The sequence below is a fragment of the Schistocerca serialis genome, chromosome 2 (assembly GCF_023864345.2).
Source record: "Schistocerca serialis cubense isolate TAMUIC-IGC-003099 chromosome 2, iqSchSeri2.2, whole genome shotgun sequence".
NCBI classification, from domain to species: Eukaryota; Metazoa; Arthropoda; class Insecta; order Orthoptera; family Acrididae; genus Schistocerca; species Schistocerca serialis.
The window spans coordinates 963,231,381-963,245,730 of NC_064639.1; the positions used below are offsets into that span (position 1 = coordinate 963,231,381).

Below are 14,350 nucleotides of genomic sequence, written 5' to 3' on the forward strand. Positions count from 1 at the left end.
TTTAAAAGCATTTTTAACTTCACCAGCGCTTAAAATGGAGGTTCTGTCTTAGTCTTTGTTTTAGAATTCTGGAGGGAGCCCCCACCATTAACCTATTAAAAAAAAAAAGTGGCTAGGATACCTGGCTTTCACCCAGGAGGCCCGGGTTCGATTCCCGGTACCGGAACGGAATTTTTTCCACACGAATCGTGACAAGTTTGAGCTGTCCGAGCGGCCGTTTCCCGTCCTGCTCGCAATATAGCTACTGTTTCGTGACCGTCAGCAGAATATAGACTAGGGAAGCAGACACACGACGACCATAGAAATGGTGTATGGCTTCATGCCACCTGTTTCCAGCGTAGGGCTGAGCAACTGCATCTGCCGAGGCCCGTTAGCTCAGTTGGCGCAGTTGCGCTTGAGACGCGCTAGTGTGAGGAGGTACCGTCCGCTCCGCCAAGCTAGCGATTGTTTACAAGTGGTGTTTGTGTCCGTCGCGTGTCGTACTACTGTTCTGTGCCTGCGTGTTGTTGTGTCTTTCGTGTTCACGTTCGATGCTGTTAGCCCGTTAAGGGTTAATTAGCGATATGTCTCGTCAGTGTCCCAGGAAGAATACCCTGAAATTTGAATTTGATAAGTCAACCCGTGCTCTGCAACCAAGCTCCCTAGAGATCCACGAATGGATTGTCGATGTCATCGGGATAACTACAGAACAGGTCCACACTGCCTATTACGATTTGGAACAATACTGTTTCTTCGTCAAGTTGCACAATCCTGTTATTATGGAGCGACTGCTGCTGAAATTCGGGGGACGCATTGAATTTCGCCATCGGAACGGAACTGTGAGTATCGTTACTATTTCAAATGCTGATGTAGAGTTGAAAAATGTCCGTGTATTCAATCTCCCACCTGAAGTTGAAAATTGCTACCTGAAGGAGGTTTTGTCGAAGTACGGTGACGTCAGGTCTGTTAGAAATGAAATGTGGTCCAGGGATCATAAGCTGCAGTGTTATAGCGGGGTGCGATCCGTTGAAATGGAAGTAAAGGTTAATATCCCGTCGCACATTATGGTGAGTGGATACAAGGGGCTAGTTACCTATACCGGACAAATTCCCACGTGCCATATTTGTAACGAGAGTGGTCACCTGAGGCAGGATTGTCCCCGTCGCATGTTTGTTTTAAAAAACAATTTGCAACAGCGACAGCGGCTTACATTTAGTGATGTCCTGATGCGACGTAATGGAGAACAGCCCGTTGTCTCTCTCAATTCCGATACCGTGCAAGATCCCACTTTAGTGAACGACAGTGCAATGATAATGCCTATTGTAGAGGAGCAATCTGCCCCTGCTGCTAGTGACCGTAGTGCCTCCGGCAATAAGCGTCCTCGGGACTCAGCCGATATTTCTTCCGATGAGGAAGGTTCCGGTCACACCCACTCTGTGCAAAAGCAAAAAAGCCAGTAATGACCCAGCACTGGAATCAGCCATTGCACTGGAGGCGGAATCATCAGGCCACCCTCATGCCAATGTTCCATTATCAGCTAATGATGCAGTCGCTGAAATGGAACCGGTCGAGGCAGCCATGCAGGCATCAATTCCAGAGGGACCCGAAACTACGAATCAGGAATGTGCTCAACATACTGAAGGCACTTCCTTGCCTACGGTAGAACAAGGCACTAAGGTGCAACTTGTTGATCAAGTCGGTAGTAGTGATCACGTTCAAGACTTCAATGACCCCCACAGTGCTGCCCAAAAACAAGAGGGACCTGCACGAGGGACAGGCATTCCAAATACAGCCGGAACCGCGCAAGACACACAGCGGCGCCGCCTGAAGCCGCAGCCAAACGTCAACGTCGGCAGGGCGCAGGCGAAACGCAACGGGAGCACACAACGGCAAAAATCACCTGACAGTAAAGGAGTTGGAAATCCTGAAGTGTCAGTCAATGTAGATCAAGACACTCGCAAAGATAGACATACAGCCTCCGCAGCTTCACAAACAGTAGTGAAGTAGCAGCGGATTTCCGACTGGATCTACTTCCCCTACAAACATTGTACACATTGGGCGAAGTGTAAATCTCGGATTTTGTACTCACTCTACTTTGACGTCCATACATGACCATTAACCTTCTCGGATGAGTCAAGCTTATAAAATATTAACTATTAACGTTAACAGGATAACGTCCGATTTGAAAAAAGTTGTGTTAAAACAATTTATCTATGAAACAGAGGCGGATGTTGCTTTGTTGCAAGAAGTGTTATTCACTGATTTCACCGTGCCCGGTTTTCAAATATTTTATAATGTCCTACCGGACGCAAATACAGGAACCGCAATTTTAACTCGTGAAGGTATACCGGTGATGTTGTTGGATAAACTAGTTACAGGAAGAGGCCTAAGTTGTCAAATATTTGATGTCACTGTTGTAAATGTTTATGCACCGTCTGGTACCACCAACAGAGCTGCGAGAGCTCAATTCTTCAAGGAAGACATAATCTACTTGCTGAGGAAAAATCCTGCGTCTGTAATACTTGGTGGCGACTTCAATTGTGTAGTTAACAGGAAAGACCAGGTACCGCATTTTAACTACTCCAAGGAGCTGCATGACTTAATCAAAAACATGAAGTACAAAGATGCATGGGAAGTCAAATTCCCTACGCTAGTCAAATTCACGCATTTCACTTCGACATCATGCAGTCGGATAGATAGGCAGTATGTGTCGGAGAATCTAAGTCATAACGTGTTGGACGTGGAAGTAATCCAGACATACTGCTCGGATCACTGTGGGTTTTCTGTGACTATCAATTTAGCAAAGCAACCTACGAAATTTTACCGTAATCAGTGGATGCTTAACATTGCCCATCTCAATGATGACGAACTAGAAGAGTGGGTCAAAGCCACATGGACGGCATGTTTGAAATCAGTGCATAAATACGGATCTAAAATCGAATGGTGGGTCAAGTTTGCCAAACCTAAACTTAGGCAAACCTTAAAATCATACAGTTTTCAAAAAACTAGAGATGGCAAAAAGACAATCGAATTTTACTATACGGTATTGCGAGAACTACATGACAAACACAACGTAGCTAATACTCATCTAGAGCAAATTCGCAAAATAAAAGCGAAGCTTCTAAGTATCACACGACAGCAGTTAGAGGGATTAAAGCTTAAATCAAAGGCAAAGTCTCTACTACAAGAAGAAACTACTTCAATGTTTCACCTGATCAAACACCAACTTAATAGGCGACGAAGTTTTATTGAAGACCTCACACTCGAAGACGGGACTGTAATTACAGACCAAAATGACATAGTGCGCGCAATCCAACAACATTTCGCTCACCTCTACACTAAAGACCCGACTGACGAGACTGCAAGTACTGAAATGTTGCACTTATTAACGGAAAAGATCACTAATGAAGAAAACAACTGTCTGATTGCTGCATTTGCAGAGGACGAAATATTTAATCTCGTAAAGGCGTCACCTTCCAACAAATCGGCGGGTCCAGATGGATTACCAAAAGAATTTTATCAAAAGTTTTGGCATATAATTGGTTCCACATTCACGGATGTAATAAACGAAACCTTACATGGAGGAGACTTACCAACTGAACTTAAGGAAGGAAAACTGGTCTTGATTCCGAAAAGTACAGGACGAAAGAAAATCGATAATTTTCGCCCATTAATGTTGATGAACTATGATTACAAGACCATTGCCCGAGCACTTAAGGAGAGACTCACACCACTTCTCAGAACAGTAATAAAAGGCCATCAAGCCTGCTTCCCGGGCCGGACAATCATGTCAGTCATCTCCGAATACAGGGACCTTGTTTCTATCGTCGCAGTCACCGACATCAGGTGTGCGCTATACTTCATCGATTTCTGCAAGGCATTTGATCATGTCAGCCACCGGTACGTGGATCTCATATTTAAACACCTGGCTTTTGACGATCGAGCAGTTAGTGTAATCCATCAGATGATGACCGGCATAACTGCAAAGGCTTACGTAAACGGGCAGCCGACGAAAACTATTCATATACAGAGGGGCGTTCCACAAGGGAGCCCATTATCAATGCTTTTGTATGTTCTTGCACTTGAGCCTTTGCTACGGCAACTCAGAGACAACTTAAGTGGCGTCACAATATCCGGGGTCACGCTTACAGCAAAAGCATATGCCGATGACGTGGGCGTCGTCCTTCGACACGGAGGTGACATTACAATTCTGGAAGAGACGATACGTCAATATAGTCGCGCCTCTGGTGCAAAGGTGAACATACGTAAGAGTAAAATCTTAAACCTAAGAGGATTTGACAGGGTACGCAGCCAATGGGCTACACTAGTTGATTCCCACAAAGCACTAGGTATTACTATAAACAATTGTCCTATGAAGATGGCTGCAGTAAATTGGCGGGACACGGCGAACAAAATACAGGGTGCGTTCAACGAACTTTGTTGGCGATCCGCGAATTTATTGCAGAAAGTTCAATTAATTAACACCTACATGTTTTCTAAAGCCTGTTTTGTAGCACAAATATTCCCCGCACCGAAATTACAGGTGAAAAAGGTAATGCGACATGCCCATAGATACTTGTGGAAAGGCAACATTTTTAAAGTTAGACTCGACAGTGTGACCAAAGCAAGAATGATGGGCGGTTTAGGGCTAACTAATTTGGTCAAAAAAGCATCTGCACTTTACGTCAAAAGAACCCTGTTTATGATTAATAAGGACAGAAATAACATTACCTCCAGACTCTTCACAATTGTCCAGCCAGGTTCCCTGCAACCCCCGGTGAATGTGGGCCGACTAAACAACAAACTCACGCATGTCAAGGAATTTTATATTGAGGTCAGCTACTTAGAGGCAGGCACGGTGTACAAGTCACATATAACTACAAGAGAGATTCTAAATACATGGCACAAATCGGATACACAAAATACCATAGAAATCAAATATCCGAACGTCATATGGCGTACTGTATGGAAAAATATTAGCCTCAAAATCCATTCAACAGACGTGGCTTCCACTTGGTACAAGGTCGTCAGCGACACTGTGCCAACCAATGAAAAACTTTATCGAATAGGACTCAGTGATACACATCACTGCATTAAGTGTGGATTAGTGGACACACTTCAACACAGATTCACGTGCAGTGGACTAGTACACAATTGGACTTGGATCAGAAGAAAGATGGCACTCCTCACCAGAAGTGATGGCCGCAATTATACGCCACAAATGCTGTTACAGCCTGAAGAGATATTTTTCCCAGAACGGAAAAATAACACTGTCATGTGGCTCATGGGTCACTACACACATTACGTCATTGGTAGAAATGGATCTGACAATTCAATTGATTTCATGGTCTACATGGAATCAGCTTACTGGGAATCCAAAAAATTCAGTAACCATAAAAACCTCTACGGCAACATGTTGAATATAGTCTTCGAGAAAACAGGCATAGGATAACAACGAACCACAACACGACAGAAACTATAAGGACGTCAATGGCCAACAAGGACTCAGTAAACTATTATTGATCATTGAGAAATGACCACGGCCACTACAGGGTATTATATACGAAAATAACAAAACCAACAGAAAACAATAAAGAAAATGGTAACGTCTGACCAAAACAAACAAAAAAAAGGAGTGATAAAAAAAAAAAAAGTCGTAGAGCAAAAAAAAAAAAAAAAAAAAAAGTTGGTTAGAGCGTCGTGCTAATAACGCGAAGGTCGTGGGTTCGAGCCCCCCACGGGCCACTACTCTTTTACTACTGCGAAAAGGCAGCGCCGATTTCAGCTGGCGAGTGTGATGACCAAAAGATCATCACCCTGCGTGGAAGTTGACAGAGGATCCGAACCCGACTCGTCGGGAAGCACTACAGCATTCACTCGGCAATGGCCATAATATCTTGAATACACTGGTTCTCAACCGATAAAGAGAAAATAAAAGAAAATGTCCGATTGCCGATGCGTAACAACTTTGGCCCTTGTCAGTACTTGCGCGGGTGAGCGCATGGGAACACAGGGCACTATTGGCAGTTTTACTTCCTATTTTTGTTTCTCCTTTGTTTTCGGAGCTACAGCCCGATTCGGTCAGGGAGACGCCACCGTGAAATGAAGGGGGCGTGCTGTGTGTCCATCGCCTCGCTTCTCCTTAGCCTCTCTCAGTCGTTTCTCGTGCTTGTCGTTTTGATATAGGCCGATTTGAGAGCGTCAGCTCTCGCGTCAGCTGAGCAAAGTCGAGACAAGTCGAGACACACTAAGGGCTGGTATGCAGCGAGTAAGAGGGCGAAAAAACAATAATTTAAGAGCGCGTGGCAAAAGTACTCATACGCCTAATTAAAAGCCTGCTTCGGTGGCCGGGAATCGAACCCGGATCAACTGCTTGGAAGGCAACTATGCTGACCATTACACCACCACCGCACAAGCGAGCGCCCCGCCTCCGCGCTGTGTCGGCTTCCCGCGTGTCGGCAGCGGCCGAAGATGATCGTACCGGCAGGCGCATTTCGAGGCAGGCTAGGGGAGCACATCCAGACGCATTGGGACAGCGTATCCGCGCACATTTCGCATCCTTTGGCAAGAGTCGGCGCCGGCGACGCAAGAGTACGCAGAGGACCGCGTTCTGGCGGCATTTTTAAGCAGTGCAGTGCAGTGCAGGATTCAGCGTCGGCAGCATCTCCTCCACAGAATGCTACGCCGCTTGACGGCAGTCCCACTTTCCCTTGAGACATCTGCTCGGGAAGCAGCGTGAAGTTGCCGCTGGCCCGAGCATCGGGGGTTCAGTGGTAGAATGCTCGCCTGCCACGCGGGCGGCCCGGGTTCGATTCCCGGCCGATGCATCATTTTGCTTTTCCCGCGATAATGCTGCCGCGTGGCTTGCGCGCTTGAGATGCACGATCCACAAGAATGTATAGCTGGATTCCCTTGAGAAGAACCGAGAACGCAGCACTCGCGGGTCCCCACTAGGACGCTCGCATCATGTTCTACAGACTAGCGTCGGCCTGGCCTCACAAGTTGCTGTGTCCGGGTGCCTCCGAGGCACTGAACTTTAACGACAAGGAGTGCTGCCTATCGTTGCAACAGCTGCAGCAACACCGCAATCAACTGGGCCGGCAGTGCACGTGTAGCAACAGAACACGTTATCCAGGAAGTACAGTGTCTCTACGTCTAATATTGGGTACGGTATTTACCCAGTTTCCAGGACAAGCGGTTCACCCGTGCCTCGGTAGCGCAGTAGGCAGCGCGTAAGTCTCATAATCTTAAGGTCGTGAGTTCGATCCTCACCCGGGGCATTTAATTTTCTGTGACTGATGGTGGTGCCGTTGCTAGGGCGCCAACGTATTTCTTGTTTGTTATCTTCAACGCTTCAGCGGGAAAATGTTTACTTGCTGTTATTGCTACTTACAGCTTCCCTTTTCCTCTTCTCCCAGCAGAGCATGAAGCGAAAAGCATTGCTCTGCGACGTTTGAGGTGCGCGCCTTGCCAGTCAGCATGTGCAAAGATGCTCGCAAAGAGAGAGGGGCGCCGACGCGGCACTCGACACGAAATGCGACAAGCGACCGTACGAACGGTCGAATGGAACGGCCACATCCGGTGTGGTCTAGTGGCTTTAGAAGATCCAATACATGATCCTTGTAACCCGATAACACACGTGAGTCTATACCGACGATTACCACTACACCACGATGGCACACTCATCAGATGAGAAGGAAACTAGGCAAGAATTAAATCAACTCTTAGAATCCTTCGCCACTATCAGAGATGAAACCAACCCTACGATATCCAGGTCCACATTCGCCAAAAAGGAAGGATGGAACGATGATAAGTGCAAGGAGATAGCCAAACAACGGAATTTCCCAAGCTCTCTTCGAACCTGTTCTGTTCAGAAACAAGTTTTAATTAGATTCTTCAACTTTTATTGCAAAGGAGAGCGGCAAAGAGGATTTGAAGTATCAGACATCATTCTCGCAGCCATCGGTCAAATGCCTGGATCGGCTTGCTCCACGGCTATGGATGTAATATGGGATGAGAGTGATTATACTGACAGTCAAGATACCAATCTTTTAACATGTCTCACCTCCCCTCGCTTAGACCCAGGGGAAATGGATGACACACAAGAGTTAGAAGACTCATAGGCTCCCCCTTCTCCAACGGAGATCAAGTTGGTTGAGAAAACAGGGTCCATCCCAACTATTGCTTTATCTTCCGAATCAGAGGCTGGAGCTTCGGGGGTTATGGCATCAGATCCTTCAAGTCCAGCGGAGCCCCCACCGAATATTAACAAAGATTTATTGTTTTCATACTCCGACAATAGTCTTCAGGCTTTTCTAGATGGTGTCCGAAAGATCTTAGAGAAAGTCCCTGCAACCAGTGCACAAAGCACTGGGGTCATCATACTAAGACGAGTTGCCGGCTATGTAGCCATGACACTTATGAGAGGCCTTGTTAAAGATACAAATCAGTTGAGTGCCGCCTTCTTGAAGAAACAATACCGTACGAATATTCTAAATCTACTCAGGTTACAAAACATCGAGTATGCTCCACCCTGCTCAGCAGCCATACAGGAAGCCACCGATTACTTGAATAAAAATGATCCAAGAGTAATTACCGTCTTTTGCAAAATTGTAAAACAATGGATGCATTACGCGTCATCCACTGATTCGGGATCTGCCGCCATCTTTGCGGCATCAGTATTAACTCATACAGCATACAACGGAATGCAAATGATACACATGGTGAGTGAACTTTGTAGTATCTTAAATGTTGGGTGGTATGACCTGTGTGAGTTAACCCTCTGGGACAAGACAAAACAATCATGGACCAACATCTCTCGTTATATGCACCAATACGAAAGGAGAACTCAGCCTCAAAGATCAGCTCCCTGGGCCAGGGTCATCGATGATGGCTATTTTTCTGAACTCAGACCAATTGCCAACGTAGTGCTAGCCAGCGTCATCGTCAATGCATTAGTATATTCTTCAGAAAATAATCAGAGTGCACTAGAGGCCGTCTGGGTTAAAGACAGAAGAGCTCAAGTAGATGCACTCCAGAATTACGGAAGGAGTGTCGTCAATGTCTTGACTACCAGCCCCTCTGACATGATAGGTGTAGGGAAAACATCTCTGGTTGAGAAAGAAGCCAACAGGCTCGAGGAAGCTAGGTATGCAGATAAAGAGGACGCAAGAAGGACAATCCAGAGAGAAGATGACAGCGACGACAGCGACACTAGCGGAGAGAACCCCGTCTTTAAAAGCATTTTTAACTTCACCAGCGCTTAAAATGAAGGTTCTGTCTTAGTCTTTGTTTTAGAATTCTGGAGGGAGCCCCCACCATTAACCTATTAAAAAAAAAAAAAAAAAAAGTGGCTAGGATACCTGGCTTTCACCCAGGAGGCCCGGGTTCGATTCCCGGTACCGGAACGGAATTTTTTCCACACGAATCGTGACAAGTTTGAGCTGTCCGAGCGGCCGTTTCCCGTCCTGCTCGCAATATAGCTACTGTTTCGTGACCGTCAGCAGAATATAGACTAGGGAAGCAGACACACGACGACCATAGAAATGGTGTATGGCTTCATGCCACCTGTTTCCAGCGTAGGGCTGAGCAACTGCATCTGCCGAGGCCCGTTAGCTCAGTTGGTTAGAGCGTCGTGCTAATAACGCGAAGGTCGTGGGTTCGAGCCCCCCCACGGGCCACTACTCTTTTACTACTGCGAAAAGGCAGCGCCGATTTCAGCTGGCGAGTGTGATGAGCAAAAGATCATCACCCTGCGTGGAAGTTGACAGAGGATCCGAACCCGACTCGTCGGGAAGCACTACAGCATTCACTCGGCAATGGCCATAATATCTTGAATACACTGGTTCTCAACCGATAAAGAGAAAATAAAAGAAAATGTCCGATTGCCGATGCGTAACAACTTTGGCCCTTGTCAGTACTTGCGCGGGTGAGCGCATGGGAACACAGGGCACTATTGGCAGTTTTACTTCCTATTTTTGTTTCTCCTTTGTTTTCGGAGCTACAGCCCGATTCGGTCAGGGAGACGCCACCGTGAAATGAAGGGGGCGTGCTGTGTGTCCATCGCCTCGCTTCTCCTTAGCCTCTCTCAGTCGTTTCTCGTGCTTGTCGTTTTGATATAGGCCGATTTGAGAGCGTCAGCTCTCGCGTCAGCTGAGCAAAGTCGAGACAAGTCGAGACACACTAAGGGCTGGTATGCAGCGAGTAAGAGGGCGAAAAAACAATAATTTAAGAGCGCGTGGCAAAAGTACTCATACGCCTAATTAAAAGCCTGCTGCGGTGGCCGGGAATCGAACCCGGATCAACTGCTTGGAAGGCAACTATGCTGACCATTACACCACCACCGCACAAGCGAGCGCCCCGCCTCCGCGCTGTGTCGGCTTCCCGCGTGTCGGCAGCGGCCGAAGATGATCGTACCGGCAGGCGCATTTCGAGGCAGGCTAGGGGAGCACATCCAGACGCATTGGGACAGCGTATCCGCGCACATTTCGCATCCTTTGGCAAGAGTCGGCGCCGGCGACGCAAGAGTACGCAGAGGACCGCGTTCTGGCGGCATTTTTAAGCAGTGCAGTGCAGTGCAGGATTCAGCGTCGGCAGCATCTCCTCCACAGAATGCTACGCCGCTTGACGGCAGTCCCACTTTCCCTTGAGACATCTGCTCGGGAAGCAGCGTGAAGTTGCCGCTGGCCCGAGCATCGGGGGTTCAGTGGTAGAATGCTCGCCTGCCACGCGGGCGGCCCGGGTTCGATTCCCGGCCGATGCATCATTTTGCTTTTCCCGCGATAATGCTGCCGCGTGGCTTGCGCGCTTGAGATGCACGATCCACAAGAATGTATAGCTGGATTCCCTTGAGAAGAACCGAGAACGCAGCACTCGCGGGTCCCCACTAGGACGCTCGCATCATGTTCTACAGACTAGCGTCGGCCTGGCCTCACAAGTTGCTGTGTCCGGGTGCCTCCGAGGCACTGAACTTTAACGACAAGGAGTGCTGCCTATCGTTGCAACAGCTGCAGCAACACCGCAATCAACTGGGCCGGCAGTGCACGTGTAGCAACAGAACACGTTATCCAGGAAGTACAGTGTCTCTACGTCTAATATTGGGTACGGTATTTACCCAGTTTCCAGGACAAGCGGTTCACCCGTGCCTCGGTAGCGCAGTAGGCAGCGCGTAAGTCTCATAATCTTAAGGTCGTGAGTTCGATCCTCACCCGGGGCATTTAATTTTCTGTGACTGATGGTGGTGCCGTTGCTAGGGCGCCAACGTATTTCTTGTTTGTTATCTTCAACGCTTCAGCGGGAAAATGTTTACTTGCTGTTATTGCTACTTACAGCTTCCCTTTTCCTCTTCTCCCAGCAGAGCATGAAGCGAAAAGCATTGCTCTGCGACGTTTGAGGTGCGCGCCTTGCCAGTCAGCATGTGCAAAGATGCTCGCAAAGAGAGAGGGGCGCCGACGCGGCACTCGACACGAAATGCGACAAGCGACCGTACGAACGGTCGAATGGAACGGCCACATCCGGTGTGGTCTAGTGGCTTTAGAAGATCCAATACATGATCCTTGTAACCCGATAACACACGTGAGTCTATACCGACGATTACCACTACACCACGATGGCACACTCATCAGATGAGAAGGAAACTAGGCAAGAATTAAATCAACTCTTAGAATCCTTCGCCACTATCAGAGATGAAACCAACCCTACGATATCCAGGTCCACATTCGCCAAAAAGGAAGGATGGAACGATGATAAGTGCAAGGAGATAGCCAAACAACGGAATTTCCCAAGCTCTCTTCGAACCTGTTCTGTTCAGAAACAAGTTTTAATTAGATTCTTCAACTTTTATTGCAAAGGAGAGCGGCAAAGAGGATTTGAAGTATCAGACATCATTCTCGCAGCCATCGGTCAAATGCCTGGATCGGCTTGCTCCACGGCTATGGATGTAATATGGGATGAGAGTGATTATACTGACAGTCAAGATACCAATCTTTTAACATGTCTCACCTCCCCTCGCTTAGACCCAGGGGAAATGGATGACACACAAGAGTTAGAAGACTCATAGGCTCCCCCTTCTCCAACGGAGATCAAGTTGGTTGAGAAAACAGGGTCCATCCCAACTATTGCTTTATCTTCCGAATCAGAGGCTGGAGCTTCGGGGGTTATGGCATCAGATCCTTCAAGTCCAGCGGAGCCCCCACCGAATATTAACAAAGATTTATTGTTTTCATACTCCGACAATAGTCTTCAGGCTTTTCTAGATGGTGTCCGAAAGATCTTAGAGAAAGTCCCTGCAACCAGTGCACAAAGCACTGGGGTCATCATACTAAGACGAGTTGCCGGCTATGTAGCCATGACACTTATGAGAGGCCTTGTTAAAGATACAAATCAGTTGAGTGCCGCCTTCTTGAAGAAACAATACCGTACGAATATTCTAAATCTACTCAGGTTACAAAACATCGAGTATGCTCCACCCTGCTCAGCAGCCATACAGGAAGCCACCGATTACTTGAATAAAAATGATCCAAGAGTAATTACCGTCTTTTGCAAAATTGTAAAACAATGGATGCATTACGCGTCATCCACTGATTCGGGATCTGCCGCCATCTTTGCGGCATCAGTATTAACTCATACAGCATACAACGGAATGCAAATGATACACATGGTGAGTGAACTTTGTAGTATCTTAAATGTTGGGTGGTATGACCTGTGTGAGTTAACCCTCTGGGACAAGACAAAACAATCATGGACCAACATCTCTCGTTATATGCACCAATACGAAAGGAGAACTCAGCCTCAAAGATCAGCTCCCTGGGCCAGGGTCATCGATGATGGCTATTTTTCTGAACTCAGACCAATTGCCAACGTAGTGCTAGCCAGCGTCATCGTCAATGCATTAGTATATTCTTCAGAAAATAATCAGAGTGCACTAGAGGCCGTCTGGGTTAAAGACAGAAGAGCTCAAGTAGATGCACTCCAGAATTACGGAAGGAGTGTCGTCAATGTCTTGACTACCAGCCCCTCTGACATGATAGGTGTAGGGAAAACATCTCTGGTTGAGAAAGAAGCCAACAGGCTCGAGGAAGCTAGGTATGCAGATAAAGAGGACGCAAGAAGGACAATCCAGAGAGAAGATGACAGCGACGACAGCGACACTAGCGGAGAGAACCCCGTCTTTAAAAGCATTTTTAACTTCACCAGCGCTTAAAATGAAGGTTCTGTCTTAGTCTTTGTTTTAGAATTCTGGAGGGAGCCCCCACCATTAACCTATTAAAAAAAAAAAAAAAAAAAAGTGGCTAGGATACCTGGCTTTCACCCAGGAGGCCCGGGTTCGATTCCCGGTACCGGAACGGAATTTTTTCCACACGAATCGTGACAAGTTTGAGCTGTCCGAGCGGCCGTTTCCCGTCCTGCTCGCAATATAGCTACTGTTTCGTGACCGTCAGCAGAATATAGACTAGGGAAGCAGACACACGACGACCATAGAAATGGTGTATGGCTTCATGCCACCTGTTTCCAGCGTAGGGCTGAGCAACTGCATCTGCCGAGGCCCGTTAGCTCAGTTGGTTAGAGCGTCGTGCTAATAACGCGAAGGTCGTGGGTTCGAGCCCCCCACGGGCCACTACTCTTTTACTACTGCGAAAAGGCAGCGCCGATTTCAGCTGGCGAGTGTGATGAGCAAAAGATCATCACCCTGCGTGGAAGTTGACAGAGGATCCGAACCCGACTCGTCGGGAAGCACTACAGCATTCACTCGGCAATGGCCATAATATCTTGAATACACTGGTTCTCAACCGATAAAGAGAAAATAAAAGAAAATGTCCGATTGCCGATGCGTAACAACTTTGGCCCTTGTCAGTACTTGCGCGGGTGAGCGCATGGGAACACAGGGCACTATTGGCAGTTTTACTTCCTATTTTTGTTTCTCCTTTGTTTTCGGAGCTACAGCCCGATTCGGTCAGGGAGACGCCACCGTGAAATGAAGGGGGCGTGCTGTGTGTCCATCGCCTCGCTTCTCCTTAGCCTCTCTCAGTCGTTTCTCGTGCTTGTCGTTTTGATATAGGCCGATTTGAGAGCGTCAGCTCTCGCGTCAGCTGAGCAAAGTCGAGACAAGTCGAGACACACTAAGGGCTGGTATGCAGCGAGTAAGAGGGCGAAAAAACAATAATTTAAGAGCGCGTGGCAAAAGTACTCATACGCCTAATTAAAAGCCTGCTGCGGTGGCCGGGAATCGAACCCGGATCAACTGCTTGGAAGGCAACTATGCTGACCATTACACCACCACCGCACAAGCGAGCGCCCCGCCTCCGCGCTGTGTCGGCTTCCCGCGTGTCGGCAGCGGCCGAAGATGATCGTACCGGCAGGCGCATTTCGAGGC

At 47.7% G+C, this 14,350-nt stretch overlaps 9 non-coding genes across 9 annotated transcripts; 6 read left to right on the plus strand and 3 right to left on the minus strand.

The window, feature by feature from the left end:
* Nucleotides 1–6,315: 6,315 nt before the first annotated feature.
* On the minus strand, nt 6,316–6,390 carry Trnag-ucc (transfer RNA glycine (anticodon UCC)). The gene has a single exon. It is a non-coding gene; the product is annotated as a tRNA-Gly (tRNA).
* A 345-nt stretch (nt 6,391–6,735) lies between these two features.
* Nucleotides 6,736–6,806, plus strand: Trnag-gcc (transfer RNA glycine (anticodon GCC)). The gene has a single exon. It is a non-coding gene; the product is annotated as a tRNA-Gly (tRNA).
* Nucleotides 6,807–7,186: 380 nt separating this feature from the next.
* Nucleotides 7,187–7,259, plus strand: Trnam-cau (transfer RNA methionine (anticodon CAU)). The gene has a single exon. It is a non-coding gene; the product is annotated as a tRNA-Met (tRNA).
* Nucleotides 7,260–9,584: 2,325 nt separating this feature from the next.
* On the plus strand, nt 9,585–9,659 carry Trnai-aau (transfer RNA isoleucine (anticodon AAU)). The gene has a single exon. It is a non-coding gene; the product is annotated as a tRNA-Ile (tRNA).
* Nucleotides 9,660–10,253: 594 nt separating this feature from the next.
* On the minus strand, nt 10,254–10,325 carry Trnag-ucc (transfer RNA glycine (anticodon UCC)). The gene has a single exon. It is a non-coding gene; the product is annotated as a tRNA-Gly (tRNA).
* Nucleotides 10,326–10,670: 345 nt separating this feature from the next.
* On the plus strand, nt 10,671–10,741 carry Trnag-gcc (transfer RNA glycine (anticodon GCC)). The gene has a single exon. It is a non-coding gene; the product is annotated as a tRNA-Gly (tRNA).
* Nucleotides 10,742–11,121: 380 nt separating this feature from the next.
* Trnam-cau (transfer RNA methionine (anticodon CAU)) lies at nt 11,122–11,194 on the plus strand. Its single transcript has one exon. It is a non-coding gene; the product is annotated as a tRNA-Met (tRNA).
* Nucleotides 11,195–13,520: 2,326 nt separating this feature from the next.
* On the plus strand, nt 13,521–13,594 carry Trnai-aau (transfer RNA isoleucine (anticodon AAU)). The gene has a single exon. It is a non-coding gene; the product is annotated as a tRNA-Ile (tRNA).
* A 594-nt stretch (nt 13,595–14,188) lies between these two features.
* Nucleotides 14,189–14,260, minus strand: Trnag-ucc (transfer RNA glycine (anticodon UCC)). The gene has a single exon. It is a non-coding gene; the product is annotated as a tRNA-Gly (tRNA).
* Nucleotides 14,261–14,350: the final 90 nt, after the last annotated feature.